The following is a 14,898-nucleotide window of genomic DNA, read 5'->3' on the forward strand; positions in this document are numbered from 1 at the left end:
ACAGCCCCACCAGCGTTTGTTGTTGCTTGATTTCATGATAGCAACCATTCTTTCTGGGGTGAGGTAGAATCTCAGCATTGTTTTCATTTGCATCTCCCTAATGACCAGTGATGTTGAACATTTTTTCATATGTTTATTTGCCATTTCTACTTCTTTGACTGAGAAATGTCTGTTCATTTCAGATGCCCATTTTTGGATTGGGTCTTTAAATTTGGGAGGTCTGATCTTTTTAAGTTCTTTATAGATTCGAGATAGTAGACCTTTGTCTGAGGAAGAGCAGGGGAAGATTTTTTCCCACATTGTGGGTTGTCTCTTCACACTGCTGGTGGTTTCTCTTGCTGTGCAGAAGCTTTTTAGTAAGAAAAGATCCCACTTGTTGATTGTTTGTGCTAGTTCACAGGCAACTGAGGTTTTGTTCATAAAATCTTTTCCTACACCGATGTCTTCAAGAGTTCTACCTAACCTCTGTTCCAACTGGTTCAGAGTTTCTATTTTAATATTTAGATCAAAGATCTAAATGTTAAAGCAGAAACACTTGATTTGCTGGAAGATAAAATAGGTAAAACTCTTGAAGTCATAAATATAGGCAAGGACTTTCTGAACAGAATCCCAATTGCACAAGAAATAATACCAAGAATCAACAAATAGTATCATATCAAATTGAAAAGCTTCTGCACAGCAAAGGAAACAACCTACAGAGTAAAGTGACAATCTACAGAATGGGAAAATTTTTTGCCAGCTATTCCTTGGACTAACATTTAGAATAGATAAAGACCTAAAAAAATTAGACACCCCAAAATAAGAGGCATAATCAAAAAAATAAACAAGCAAAATGAACAGACATATCTCAGAAGAAAAAGTACAAATGGCCAATAAACACATGAAAAAATGTTCACAATCTCTGGCCATTAGAGAAATGCAAGTTAAAACTACACTGAGATACCATCTTACTCCAGATAGAATAGCTACCATTGAGAAATCAAATAATAAATGCTGGTAAGGCTCCAGCGTAGGTGGGGGAAGGAACCCTGCTACATGGTTGGTGGGAATGTAAACTAGTACAACCATTATGGAAGTCAGTATGTAGATCCCTCAAAAAACTAAAAATAGAAATTCTATTTGACCCAGCTATTCCCCTTCTAGGAATCTTCCTAAGAATTAAAGACATCATCATATTACAGTGATCCATGCATGCCCATGTTTATAGCAGCACAATTCATAATAGCTAAATCTTGGAAACAGTCTATATGACCATCAACAGATGAATGGATAAAGAAAATATGATGTTTACACATGATGGAGTCCTACTCTACCATAAAGAAGGATAAACTTGAGGTATTTGTAGGTAAATAAATAGATGCACCTTGAGACCATAATGTTAAGTGAAATAAATCAGACACACAAGTTTAAATATTGCATGGTTTCTCTTGCGTGAGAACCCTAAAATATAAATAAAAAGCAAAATAAATTATAGATAATAGGAAGTAGGGAGATCTTTTTTCAAATGAGAAGAGGATCAACAGGAAGGGGGAAGGAAGGAAGAGAAAAGATTTTTTTTCTTTTTAAAAAAAAGAGAAATCAAAGAAAAAAATGTAGGAGGGTTAGGGTTAGGAGGAGCAGGCATTTGGCCTTCCCTTCAAGGTGACTGGCATAGAGTCGGGGTGGCCAGGGAGAAGATGTGGTGTTCACTGTTGAGCCTCTTTTAGCTCCAGGAATGCAGAACTGGGAGCCAGCAGGCTTGCCATGGACTGGCTGGATGGGGGAAGGTGACCCCGCTGCCTAGACCATTGAGGGGCCAAATGGACAAAGTGGCAGTGATTCATTGCGGTTCATGGGGTCCATGAAAGCTAAGGGGAGAGTGAGCCAGCTGGAAAGCAGCTACAGGTCAGATGGCAGAGGTCAGCTGTGGACACCAAAACACAGAGCCAGGCCAGCTGCACCTCTGCAGTCACCAGGCTGCACATTCAGGAGGCCCAGCATGAGGCCTGGGGGCCCTCTGTAACCCCAGTATCCTGAGGCTGCATGGGTCCTTCCTGGTGTATCCAGCTGCTACTGTAGAGATAAACTGGAGGACAAAGGTGAAATTAAGGGATTGAGTCATTCTGCCTATGAGATGGCCTTACTGAAGGCATTGGTTACTTTCCTGTCTCATCTAATTGTCCTAGAACAAACCAAGATACATGTTTTCCACGTCACTTAATAGGTGGGACCTGGTAAAGTTAGATCACTCAAAGATAAACAGTGGAGCCACATTTCTTCAGTGCTTTTGAGTATTGCTTGAATACATTTGCACCTTTTTTCTCTCTCTTGCTTACTTATTTGATTTTACCAACAGGTAGACTTTCGTTGCTGCTGAAAGTAATTCATTTTAGGAATTTTCCAGATTTTTCTAGTAGAATTTGACAAGCTCTTGGCATTGCTACTCTCCGTGCTACCTGTCATTCATTAGTAAAACAATTTTACAATTTCTCTGACTCAATCTATTCAGCATCTAATCATCCATTCCCCACTCCCCCAGCCATCTTGTTGGAGCCACCTGTCAAGAAGATCCAAAGACAGTCCTTGACCTGATGGTCTTAATACAGAGGAGGAACAGGTGACAAACACTGTTGCGCCTTCTCCCTTCCCCACCTCCACATGGGCTTGTTTTCACTTTCATTGTGGAAACATTTTAATCACCAGGTATTGTTTTAGGCCCTGGGTTTATGAGCCTTTTGAAACAATAAATATATTAGTCAGTTTTCTGTCACTATAACAAACTCCTGAGATAATCAGCTATAAAGAGATAAGGTCTCATTTGACTCACGGATTTAGAGGTTCTAGTTCCTGATCAGTTGGCCCAGTAGCTTTGGGACTGTGGCGAGGCAGCTCATCATGGAGGAAGTATGTGGTGGAGCACATTGTTCAGCTCATGAGTGGAAAAACAGAGGAAGAGGAAGGGTGGAATCCCACAGTCTCCTTCAAAGGCACATCCCCCCTAGCCTAAAGACCTCCCACTATGCCCACCCTCAGAGGCTCCCCCACCTCGTCTTAGCTCTTTTCTGGGGAGCAAGCCTTCACCATAGACCCTCATGGATCCAAACTACAGAATTCCTAGTCCTTGCTTTGTAGCATGTCAAGATATAAACCTAAACCTCCTGTCCCAGAGCTGAAATCAGCCATTTCTCTAAGGAGCCTAAGTTCCCATATGGGGAGATGCATTTAGAAACTGGGAATCTGCCATCTAGGGAAGTTCATTTCCTCTTGGTCATTATTGTTTCTAGGACTTTCCAATGGAGAGAGCTGAAATGAAGGATATTAGGGGAAGGGCACATTTTGGAAAATGAAGGAAAAGCTAAATTTTCAGTTATTTTTCTATTAACAATCATTAAATTATTTTTGTTATAATAATGATACATGAGTCTGTTATAAATAACTTTCTTGTTTTATCCCTTTGAATTTATGCACAGGATGATTTACTCTTGTAGAATTATTAGGACAAAGCATGTGAACAGTGAGGTATCTTGGTCAATTATTTCCTCAGAGGCTATCTATATATAGCACCAGCTACATAATTTGCAAGACCCAGTGTAAAATGACTATGCAGGGCCCTGGTTCAGAAAGCAGAGAATAAATTGCAGTAAGGTAGTAAAATGTAGAGCCTTTGTCTTTCCTTCATCTCTCCCCCGCCCTTCTCCCTCTCCTACTTCTGCCCTCCTCTTTCTCTTCAACTGTCATGGTAGGATTTTTCTTTGCTATTTAATGTTGGGTTCCTTTGGGCACAGGGATCTGGCAGGCCATGGACAGACCTCACAGGTCCCCTCAAGGCTCAGTGCCCTGAGGGGTTCCTAAGATTCTCTAGCAGCAGGTCACCCTCCTTCCAGCTAACTGATCATTGTATCCTGGCTGGGGACAAGAAATTTGAGCCAGGGACACCTTTACCTATATGCTGGCTGCTCAAGCCACAGTATCTGGGTGAACTCAAGGGCACTGCTACCTACGTGCCAGGTTGTTCTCGGTCCTAGGCTGCAAGTGCTGGGAGATTTGTCTGCTAAATGCACAGCTATGGCACTGCCAATGTGGGCTGAGGTTGGCTGCCACCATGCCTTCCTCTGAGTTTCCGTAGGGGTGCATGGGCCCAACTCCAATCCTTCCCATGCCCACCCGAAAGTCCCCACAAGGTATGGAGGGTGACAGTGATGGCCAGGAACAGGGAAGGAGGTGCCAGGTGAGGGGCAAGGTACAGAAGCGGGCCAGTGAGGGACTCCAATTGGTCCCTGGGAGTGAGGAGACAACAGGCGGTAGGATGGTGCCAGCCTCACTATCCCACTGGACTTCATTTATAAAACATACATTCAAAGATAAAGTTATTAAGAATTTCAAGATGGCAACTGCAAATCATTAAACCCAAACATGGGACTTCTCAGAGCATGGGGCCTGGTGAGGCTATACTTGTCCTATGTCCATGAAGCTGCCCTTGGCTATACACTGCCAAAGTTTTCAAAATATGCTCAAGGCCCGTGGGGTTCACAGAGCCCCTACAAGTGCTCTGTGAGGTCTAAACTATTTTTGGAACAGCACTGAGATGTCATTTGCTCTTTTCGCTCTCATTCACTCAGCTGAATACAGCTGATGTGTGCTACTGCAGCAGATGGAACACAGAAGCAGAGGACTCTGCTGTTCTCTCTCCCTCCTTTTCCTCCCTCCCACCCTTCCTCCCTCCGCACCTACCTCCTTTCTTTTCTTTTATTCTAATTGCTCTGGCCAGGAGTCCTAGCTCAATGTTTAAAAGGATGGTGACAGTAGGCGTCTCCCTGTGTCATGTTCCTGACCTTGACAGCTGTTTGGAGCTTCTAGTAGGGAGCACAGTACTCCTATCCTTGACTGAAGAATGGTCCTCTCCATCCAGGAAGATCCTTCTCATCCTCAGAGGGCACAGATTCAGGAGGGATGCACTTGGAACAGAAGGAGGAAGGTGTCTTTCCGCCCTCCCCAGCCACCCCAACCAGCTGTATCAACCTTGGTGATCAATGGAACCACAGATATCATCATCAGGTCACCCTTACGTCTTCTGTTCCTGATCTTAAGGGGAAAGCTTATAGTCTTTCACCACTGAATATTATGTTAGCTCTGGATTTTTCATAAATTTCTAATTTGTTGAGCATCTTCAGCATGAAAATCTCAATTTCTAAGAATGCAAAGAGATCCTAAAATCAAGAATGTTGAGGGGTCCTCAGACCACATCGAGACCTGATACAGAGGATTAGTTCAGAGAAAGGGCTTTGAAGTCAGTTGTCTACCTGGCTTTGAATTGCAACTGGGCCACTTACTTGCTGCATGACCCTGGCCAACTTACTTAACATTTACATGCCCTAGTTTTAGGATGATAATAGTAACATGGTCTACCTCAGATGGTTACATACAAATTAGACTTAACGCACAACAGAAATGTGGAGTAAATGCTGAAAAATGTTAGCAACTACTCAAAGAGAACCAATTTAAACACTAAGTGGTAATTTCTGTATTACTATTTTCCTAAGGTCCACCCTATACTGGACTTTCCTTTTGATTATTTAATACACAATGCCTCATTTTAAAAATTTACATTTCTGCAATTGCTTTTGTTCAAATTTGTGTCATGGTTATAATCATTTCCTTTTCTATCTATTTTAATTGCCCAGTAGTAGTTTTTATTGTTAGCTGTCTCACACACTATTCTGATGTAGTCAAATATAAGATAAATAACTAAAGTTAGCTCAATTTTCATCATATTATCAAATCTGTTGTGCAAATAAAAATCATATTAGGGCTCTGAGGACACTGGAGAGCTGGGCTCATGTCCCACACACTCTGAATCTTTTAAATAAGCAACACAGACTGAGCACAGTTGCTACCATTCTGCTGTGGTGATATAAATATGACCTTCCACGAAAAAGCATGTCATGGCCAGAAAGGAAATCTAAAGCAGCAGGCTGAGTTTCAGAGTCCCCGTCACTAGAATATGCTGCCTCTCAGGTTACAGGGAAGTAAATATAGACCAGGCTGATGACGGGAACACATTTCGTTTAACTTTGCTAATCTCTACTCCTGTCCCAGCCAACAGAAGCTAGATCAGCCCAGCTAAGTAGGTCTCCTCAGCCCTTTCCTGCAAGATTCAGAAATGCACTTTCTTTTGTCCATCCTTGCTCTGGAGTTCATCCTTTTGCTCTCTTGCTAAACTGCCTGTCTGTTTTCTTTCTGGTGACTTTAACATCTCCATTTCTACAGGTTCTTTTTCCTGACACTGACAAATATAACTATTTCCTTCTTGGAATAAAATGTCCTCAACCCTGCTTCAGCCTCTACGAGTGCTTCTTTCTTTCTGTCAAAGTCTCCTCATCCACTGTGCACCTCTTCACACTCCTCAAGCTCTACAGTCTGGCTTTGGCCACTACTCCTGCAGTGGTGTCACCGACTGGCTGTCTCCAAAATGCCTAGCCCAGGGAGTTTTTTCCTGTCATGTAATATGATCGCCTGGGGCACCATGGTGGACCATTCACTCCTTGAAATTCTCCATGCTTGGGTTTTTGATATGTTTTCTGAATTTCCACACATCTTTAACTTTTTCTTTTTAGCTTCCTACATCATGAGTTCCTCTTGTGCCCCTACTCTTGGGCACTGGTATTATCCATAGTTCACCCTTGCCTCACTACTTTCCACCCTCAGAACATTTCCTGTATGGTCTCAAATATTCCCACAAAGCCAGCTAATGCTGCAGATCTCCAAATCTACCTCCAACTCTGGTCATTCTTGTTGGTAAGACTTGTTTTGGAAATGCAAATATCTACTAGAAACTTCTTACTGGTGTGCCACAGATGTGTCGAACTAAGCCAGCCACATTTTCTCCCTGTGAATTCCTTTTAAGGTAAATTGCTGCTTCCTTAAAACAATCCTGCTGAAATCCTGACAGTGAAGTGGGGAGAATGGCTAATTTTAGCCTATGGCCTCAAGACTCAATTGTATCAGAACAGTACAGAACTGTGTAGTACAAGTCAGGCAATTGTGTTTAGAAAAAGAGAATCACAAGATTATACTCCTGTCTCGGGAAATGGCACCACTGACCAGAGGGCCACATGCTGTGGTAGAAAGTCACTGAGCCTGGTACTATCCCAGTCTGCTCAGCACTAGCAAGGCAAGCTCATGCAAGGACACCTTGCCAAGCCTCCATTTCTTCATCTATCAAACTGATGTAATAATGTTGTTGCTTACCTACTTGGATAACACAAAAGATCGAATCTTCAGACTTGCAACAATCAGAAGTCTTTCTAGAACCTGATTCTATATGGGCAACACACACAAGGAAGGAGGACCTGAGCCTGACTTCAGAGAAAAGCCACTGCAGCCTGCTGTCCTGCTCATGATTAGTATTAAACTGAGAATATGTTCACTTCTGGCGAATGAGATAGAAGTGCCCGGGAGCCAGGATTTTGGGGAAGTTAAAGATAAAAGCCCAGAGAGGAGAGAGTCTTGTGTTAGCAAGCTCATGTGCTTATGAAGTCATCAGGAGGCTGAGTCCTTAATGACAGCTTTGAGTCCCTGCAGCTAACAAGGAACCCTTTTTTTCTCCAGGATTTTTGTCATGTCAGATCTTCAAATGTTAAACTTGCTTAAACCAATGTGAGTTACACTTTCTGTTACTTACAATTCTGTGTGTTCATGATGGAAACAATCTTGTAGAGTAGTTAGAGGATCATGACAAACACTGAATGTAATAAGTTAAGCATGTAATAAATATTTACCTTACAAGAACTAACCAATAATTTTTTCTCCTTTTATTTCCTGGTTTATAAAACTTTGATTTTTATTTAGGCAACAACAAGCAAGAGGAAAGAGGAGATCATCTCTAGGTCTCTGAGGAAAAGCATCTTCATATATCTTGGCATATCGTGGTTCCCTTTGTTCACGTCCTTCTACCAGGCAGCTGTTATCCGTGAAGTCTGTGGCCCATGCCTCTCACATCCAATTAATCACCAAACTCTGTGGATTCTACTTCCTAATGAGCCTCTCTTTTCTACTCTCACAGTAGCTGCCCTAACTCAACAGCCCTTCATTTTTGCTTAGATGACTGCTCTTCTTATTTCTTTGCTGTCTACTTCATTCCTGCTCACCTCATTCTCTGAACACCTCCTAAAGCAGCTGAGTGTGCCCTCCCTTAACACCTTCCTTAGCCCCCTTCCCCAGGTGGGTGGGTGGCTGGCAGTTTCTAGATTTTAACTTAGGTTCCATTGCACATGTCCGAAGGTCTTCTCTATCCTTGCCCTTCAGAGGTCCTTCCCTGACTTTCCTGTTTCCTTGGAAGTTCGAGACATGCTGTCTCTAAAATGCACCATCTAGCATTTGAGAAAACAACAGAAGCAGAAAAGTTATTCTGATCTTTCCCTCCCCTGTTCCCTAGACGTGGAGGAGAGAAATACTTTTATCTTTTTTTTCGGTTCTGGGGGATCAAACCCGGGTCCTTGCACTTGCAAGGCAGGAAGCGGAACCACTGTGCTAAATCCCTGGCCCAAAATAGCCTTATCTTTGATGGCCCAGGGATGTCAAAAGGAACCTGAAGAACCAGTCTTATTCCTGCCAGTTGATTACATTAGACATACTGTCTTTGTTCAATCCTATTTTCCCATGTCTATCTATTTTTTCATCACATTTAGCATAAAAACACACAGATTTCCATGCTTCTTTGAATGTTCATTTCTGAAGGCTCCTGTGTCATGAAAATCATATGTTAAAAAAAGGTGCATTTTTGTTGTTGTTGTTAATCTGTCATTTGCTTTAGATGCCTTAGCCAGGAGCCGAGCAGCAGGTAGTGAAAGTTGTTTCCTCACATATTCTTCCCTGCACCCACTGAACCTTATTCACTGTCTTACTCTTGTGCTTTTCAAGCACAACTGTGATTGTGATAATTTGTTTACATGTCTGCCTTCCCTATAAATGTGATTGGGTTGGTAACTTAGCCACCATTTCCTCTTTTATAACGGCAGTGGCTAGTACAGGAGGCGACACATTATATTCACTCAATAAATAAATATCTACTGAATGAATGAGTTTTAAATTTGATTGTTTAGGTAGACATTCAGTTAGCTTTCCAGTTCTCTGAGGCTGGTTTAAAATGTGTAGCTTCTTCAATCCCTACCTTCAATTTCTGTTCTGCAGTGAGTATCTCCTTTACCCATCTGGTATCACCTTTTCCACTTCTCCTTTCCACATCCTGCCGTTAGGCCATTTTTGCCTACTTTAGAGACAACTAGACTCAAGGAAGTGGTGAACCAGTGAGCAAGGAATAGTGAACTTGATCATCCAAGTGGCTACGTAAATTCTCATGTCTGAGTATTTATTATTCAAGACCCCATAGTTTAAATTTACATAAAGTAGCAGAAGTCATTAACCCTCCAAAATATTCAATAATGAACTGGTCAGTGATGCAATTAGTCCTTCCTGGACTATTCCCAGAGTCCATCCCTGCCCATTGATCCTCTTAGAAGCACTTACGGCCTCATCTTTGTCATTCTGCTCTTCTCTTAATTGGTTTTACAATGAAATTCTTACTTTGTAAACAAGCCACTTTCTAACATCACTTTAATCCACTTCATGATATTCTGCAATTCAGCAATCCACGAGAGGCTGACCAACTGTGAGAAAAGAAGCCATTAGCTCAACGGGCAGGGATGGACTCTGGTATCAGAGTGACCAGAGTCAGAAAATATTAATAAATATAAATATTCATATCATTTAAATTATTTTGGCCCAAGAAAATTCTTCCAGCATTCCAGTATGAGATGACTCTTAATTCCTTGCTGGAGGCTTCAGCTTCTTGTATCCTAGCTTGCCTTATTTCTTGGACCTCTTTTTATTTTTGCTAGAGAATATATTGGAATAATTTTAGAGCATGGCCAGTAAATGTCCTGAGTTCTAGCATGTCTGAAAACGCCCTATTATCACCTTCACAAATAACTGGTAGCTTAGGGTTTAGACTTCTAGGTCCAACATCTGTTCCTTGCTAACTACGAAAGCGTTATTCTGTTTTTTAGGATCCAACACTGGTAATGTGTGATGACAGTTCTATTTCTTGTTCTTTTGTAGGAAATCCCAAATACTTCAGAATTTCCTACTTACATTTGGAGTTATGAAATTTTGCCAAGATATATCTAGATTTTAAGTCCATTTGATGAATCTTTACTGATCTCTAGTTGGTGTCAGGCACTGTTTAAAGTGCTGGGCTTCATTAATAAGCAAATCAGACAAAAATCTACCCGCTCCTGGAACTGACAGGTAGCAGGGGAGGCAGGTCATAACAAAAAGACCAGGGTAAGAGGAACTGGAAATGCTAGTGAGGGAAATTTATTCTTTTTTCTTTAATTTTGTGCAGTGGACCCTTTTAGTCTTAACGATACAAGTATTTTCTTAAATATTGTTTTGTTACTTCTTGGATTATTTTCTTTGTTTTTCCTAACTAGACAAATGCTAGATCTCTGGGTCTCTCATTCCTGCTCTTTTATATTTTCTACCTCTTAGTTTTTCTTACTCTACAATCTAAGATTTCTCAATTCTAGATCAACGGCTTGGCCTTCAGCTGTGTCAAATTTATCATTCAGCCCATTTATGGAATGTTTTCTATAGCAATCCTGTCTTTAACTTCCAAGAAACTTTTCTGTTTCTTGTTCTTTTTTTCATAGCCACTTCTTCCCAGTTCTCATCTGCAACATCTTGAATTTTCTGAGGATAGTAATTACAATTTTTATGAAGTACTCCCTTCTTTCCTAAGTTGTCTGTTTCCTTCGAGGTCAGTTTTTCTATTGATTCAGTTTGGACATTTTTCATGCTGCCTGTTTTTCTAATACATTTGGCAATCCTTGGCTTCCTGCTTATATTCATGAGTAAAGGTCTATGATAATGAAGATGAGTAGCTTCTACGTCCCTTTGCGGGTGTGATGGCTACTGTTAGGCCCCTCACCTGGCTGACAGAATCATGGAGGGTTCTATGTAAATAGGTGGGGTCTATCAAAAGATAGAAACTATTTTAGGATGCTGGACAAGCAGGCAGGTTAGAGACCCCCACCCCAGTAGTTCAGGGGACTTTGTTCTAAGAGGTAGACCTTTTTAGCATTTCAAACTGGGCTCTATGTCCTCCTTTCAACACTCCCTGGGGAGTCTCCCACTTCCTTTAGAGAGCAGATTCTGGATGAATGCAGGATGTGAAGCCTTTGCCTCCAGCTCTTGCATGTTCCTGCAGGAGCGAGGCGAAGGGTGTGGTGTTCTCAGCACTGCTCCAGAGTGACCATCCAAACCCTCCTTTTAGTCTTTTCATTGATGACTCCAACCTTGGAACTGCCCCTCGGCTCCCTTGGGAAGAATTTTGGTGCCTTAAGTTTAGGTGTTCTCTGCGTCAATTTCTATTTTTCAGTTATCCACTGTTACATACGAAACTACCCTGAAGTAGAGTGGCTTAAAACACCAAAACTGTACCATTTCTCATGATTCTCATGATTACAGAGTTTTTCTGCATTGTGTGATGTTAGTCCTGGGCTGGCTGGAAAGTTCAAGCGGCCTCTCCCCGGTGGCCAATTGTTGGCTGGCTGCCGGCTGGGATTTTCCCTGGGGCCCCCACCCAGGGCTGTAGTTCTTCTCCATGCTGCCTCTGCACATGGCTGAGGGCCCCATAGTGTGGTAGCGGAGCCCCAGGAGGGACAGTCAGTGGTCCCCTCTGAGCAGAGCTGGCAGTGCCGAGCTTGCACAAGAGAAGGACCCTATCAGTGTGCCCCATGGGGAAGGAGGAGGAGGTGCCATCTCAGCAGGAAAGAGCTCTGTGATTGGTGATGTGTGCTTGGGCTTGGACTGCAGTGAGAGTGGTTTCCAGGAAGGTGTCTCCCAGCCCTGTCCCCAAATGCTATCAAATCTAACACTGAACCAAGAGAGATCTTCAGAGATCCCATCTCCATTTTTCTGACCACTTGAGGGTTCCCAGCAGCACTTGGCAGAGTGCCAGTCCCCTGCACTAAGGATGTCCTGGGGCCACAACTGTTCAGAGCTGGATTCTGTATTTATTGTAGGAATGTCGCAAGGGAAGGCTTGGTGACACAGTGTTTCTTTTAAGAAGAGCCAGCCACCACTCCTCCTGCGTTCCCACCACTCGCCACAGAAATGACTGCTGTCCACACTAGCAACATAAACTTCAGATGGGATCCCAAAAGTCTAGAGATCAGGATTCTGGCAGTTGAAAGACTGTTGGAACCTCTTGTTACACAGGTTACAACCCTGGTCAACACCAATAGCAAGGGACCTTCTAATAAAAAGAGGGGTTGTTCTAAGAAGGCCCATGTTTTGGCTGCATCTGTTGAACAAGCAACTGAGAATTTTTTGGAGAAGGGGGATAAAATTGCAAAGGAAAGTCAGTTTCTCAAGGAGGAGCTTGTGGCTGCTGTAGAAGATGTTCTAAAACAAGGAGATTTGATGAAGAGTGCAGCGGGAAAATTTGCAGATGATCCCTGCTCGGCTGTGAAGCGAGGCCACATGGTTCGGGCAGCTCGGGCAGCTTGAGCTTTACTCTCCGCTGTTACCCGGCTGCTGATTTTGGCTGACATGGCAGATAGTCTACAAATTACTTGTTCAGCTGAAAGTTGTGGAAGATGGTATCTTGAAGCTGAGGAATGCTGGAAATGAACAAGACTTGGGAATACAGTACAAAGCCCTGAAACCTGAAGTGGATAAGCTGAACATTATGGCAGCTAAAAGACAACAGGAATTGAAAGATGTGGGCCATTATGATCAGATGGCTGCAGCCAGAGGAATCCTGCAGAAAAACGTTCCAATCCTGTATACTGCATCTCAGGCTTGCTTACAACACCCTGATGTCGCAGCCTATAACGCCAACCGGGATCTGATATACAAGCAGCTGCAGCAGGCAGTCACAGGCATTTCCAATGCTGCCCAGGCTACCTCATCAGATGATGCTTCCCAGCACCAGGGTGGAGGAGGAGAACTGGCATATGCTCTCAATAATTTTGATAAACAAATCATTGTAGACCCTCTGAGCTTCAGTGAGGAGCGGTTCAGGGGAACGCCTGGAAAGCATCATTAGTGGTGCTGCATTCAAGGCTGACTCAACCGCCGTGAGTGAATTGTGGCAGAATGCAATGCTGTCCACCAGGCCCTGCAGGATCTGCTCTCAGAATACATGGGCAATGCTGGACGTAAAGAAAGAAGTGATGCACTCAATTCTGCAATAGATAAAATGTCAAAGAAGACCAGGAACTTGTGTAGACAGCTCTGCAAAGCTGTCATGGACCACATTTCAGATTCTTTCCTGGAAACCAATGTTCCACTTTTAGTATCGATTGAAGCTGCAAAGAATGGAAATGAGAAAGAAGTTAAGGAATATGCCCAAATTTTTCGTGCCAACAAATTGATTGAGGTTGCCAACTTAGCCTGTTCCATCTCAAACAATGAAGAAGGTGTAGAGCTTGTTTGAATGTCCGCTACCCAGTTAGAAGCCCTCTGTCCTCAGGTTATTAATGCTGCATTGGCTTTAGCAGCAAAACCTCAGAGTAAATTGGCTCAAGAGAATATGGATCTTTTTAAAGAACAGTGGGAAAAACAAGTCCGTGTTCTCGAGATGCTGTTGATGATATTACTTTCATTGATGACTTCTTGGCTGACACAGAGAATCATATTTTAGAAGATGTGACCAAATGTGTCATTGCTTTCCAAGAGAAAGATGTGGATGGGCTGGACCACACAGCTGGTGCAGTTAGAGGCTGGGCAGCCAGGGTCATTCACGTAGTAACCTCAGAGATGGACAACTATGAACCAGGAGTCTACACAGAGGAAGTTCTCAAGCTACCAAGCTGCTTTCCAACACAGTCATGGCTCGTTTTACTGAGCAAGTGAAAGCAGCTGTGGAAGCCCTCAGCTCAGATCCTGCCCAGCCCATGGATGAGAATGAGTTTATTGATGCCTCCCGCCTTGTGTACGATGGCATCCAGGACATAAGGAAAGCAGTGCTGATAAGGACCCCTGAGGAACTGGATGACTCTGACTTTGAGACAGAAGACTTCCATGTCAGAAGTAGGACAAGTGTCCAGACAGAAGATGACCAGCTGATAGCTGGCCAGAGTACCCAGGTGATCATGGCTCAGCTTCCCCAGGAGCAAAAAGCAAAGATTGCAGAACAAGTGGCCAGCTTCCAAGAAGAAAAGAGCAAGCTGGATGCTGAAGTGTCCAAATGGGATATCAGTGGCAACGACATCATCATGCTGGCCAAGCAGATGTGCATGATCATGATCATGATCCTGACTTCACCGGAGGTAAAGGGCACTCAAAAACACATCAGATGTGATCAGCGCTGCCAAGAAAATTGCTGAGGCAGGATCGAGGATGGATAAGCTTGGGCAAACCATTGCAGACTACTGCCCAGACTCGGCCTGCAAGCAGGACCTGCTGACATATCTGCAGCACATAGCCCTCTACTGCCACCAGCTCAACATCTGCAGCAAGGTCAAGGCTGAGGTGCAGAACCTCGGCCGAAAGCTCATTGTCTCTGGGGTGGACAGTGCCATGTCCCTGATTCAGGCAGCCAAGAACTTGACAAATGCTGTAGTGCAGACAGGGAAGGCATCCTACGTGGCCTCCACCAAATACCAAAAGTCTCAGGGTATGGCTTCCCCTAACCTTCCTGCAGTGTCAAGGAAGATGAAGGTGCCTGAGAAGAAGCCATTGGTGAACAGAGAGAAGCAGGATGAGACACAGATCAAGATTAAGTGGGCATCACAGAAGAAGCATGTCAACCCTGTGCAGGCACTCAGTGAGTTCAAAGCCATGGAAAGCATTTGAGCCCATGCTCGACAGCTGCCCACCCCCAGGGCTCCTGGACATCAAATACTGTTCTGC

General features: G+C 43.3%; 1 pseudogene; it reads left to right on the forward strand.

Moving 5' to 3' along the window:
* The first annotated feature begins 12,142 nt into the window (after positions 1 to 12,142).
* LOC101706648 (catenin alpha-1 pseudogene) lies at positions 12,143 to 14,856 on the forward strand (annotated as a pseudogene).
* The last annotated feature ends 42 nt before the right edge of the window (positions 14,857 to 14,898 follow it).

This window comes from Heterocephalus glaber, unplaced genomic scaffold, assembly GCF_053883595.1.
Source record: "Heterocephalus glaber isolate CG9 unplaced genomic scaffold, H.glaber_assembly_v1.0 deba00001531, whole genome shotgun sequence".
Classification (NCBI taxonomy): domain Eukaryota; kingdom Metazoa; phylum Chordata; class Mammalia; order Rodentia; family Bathyergidae; genus Heterocephalus; species Heterocephalus glaber.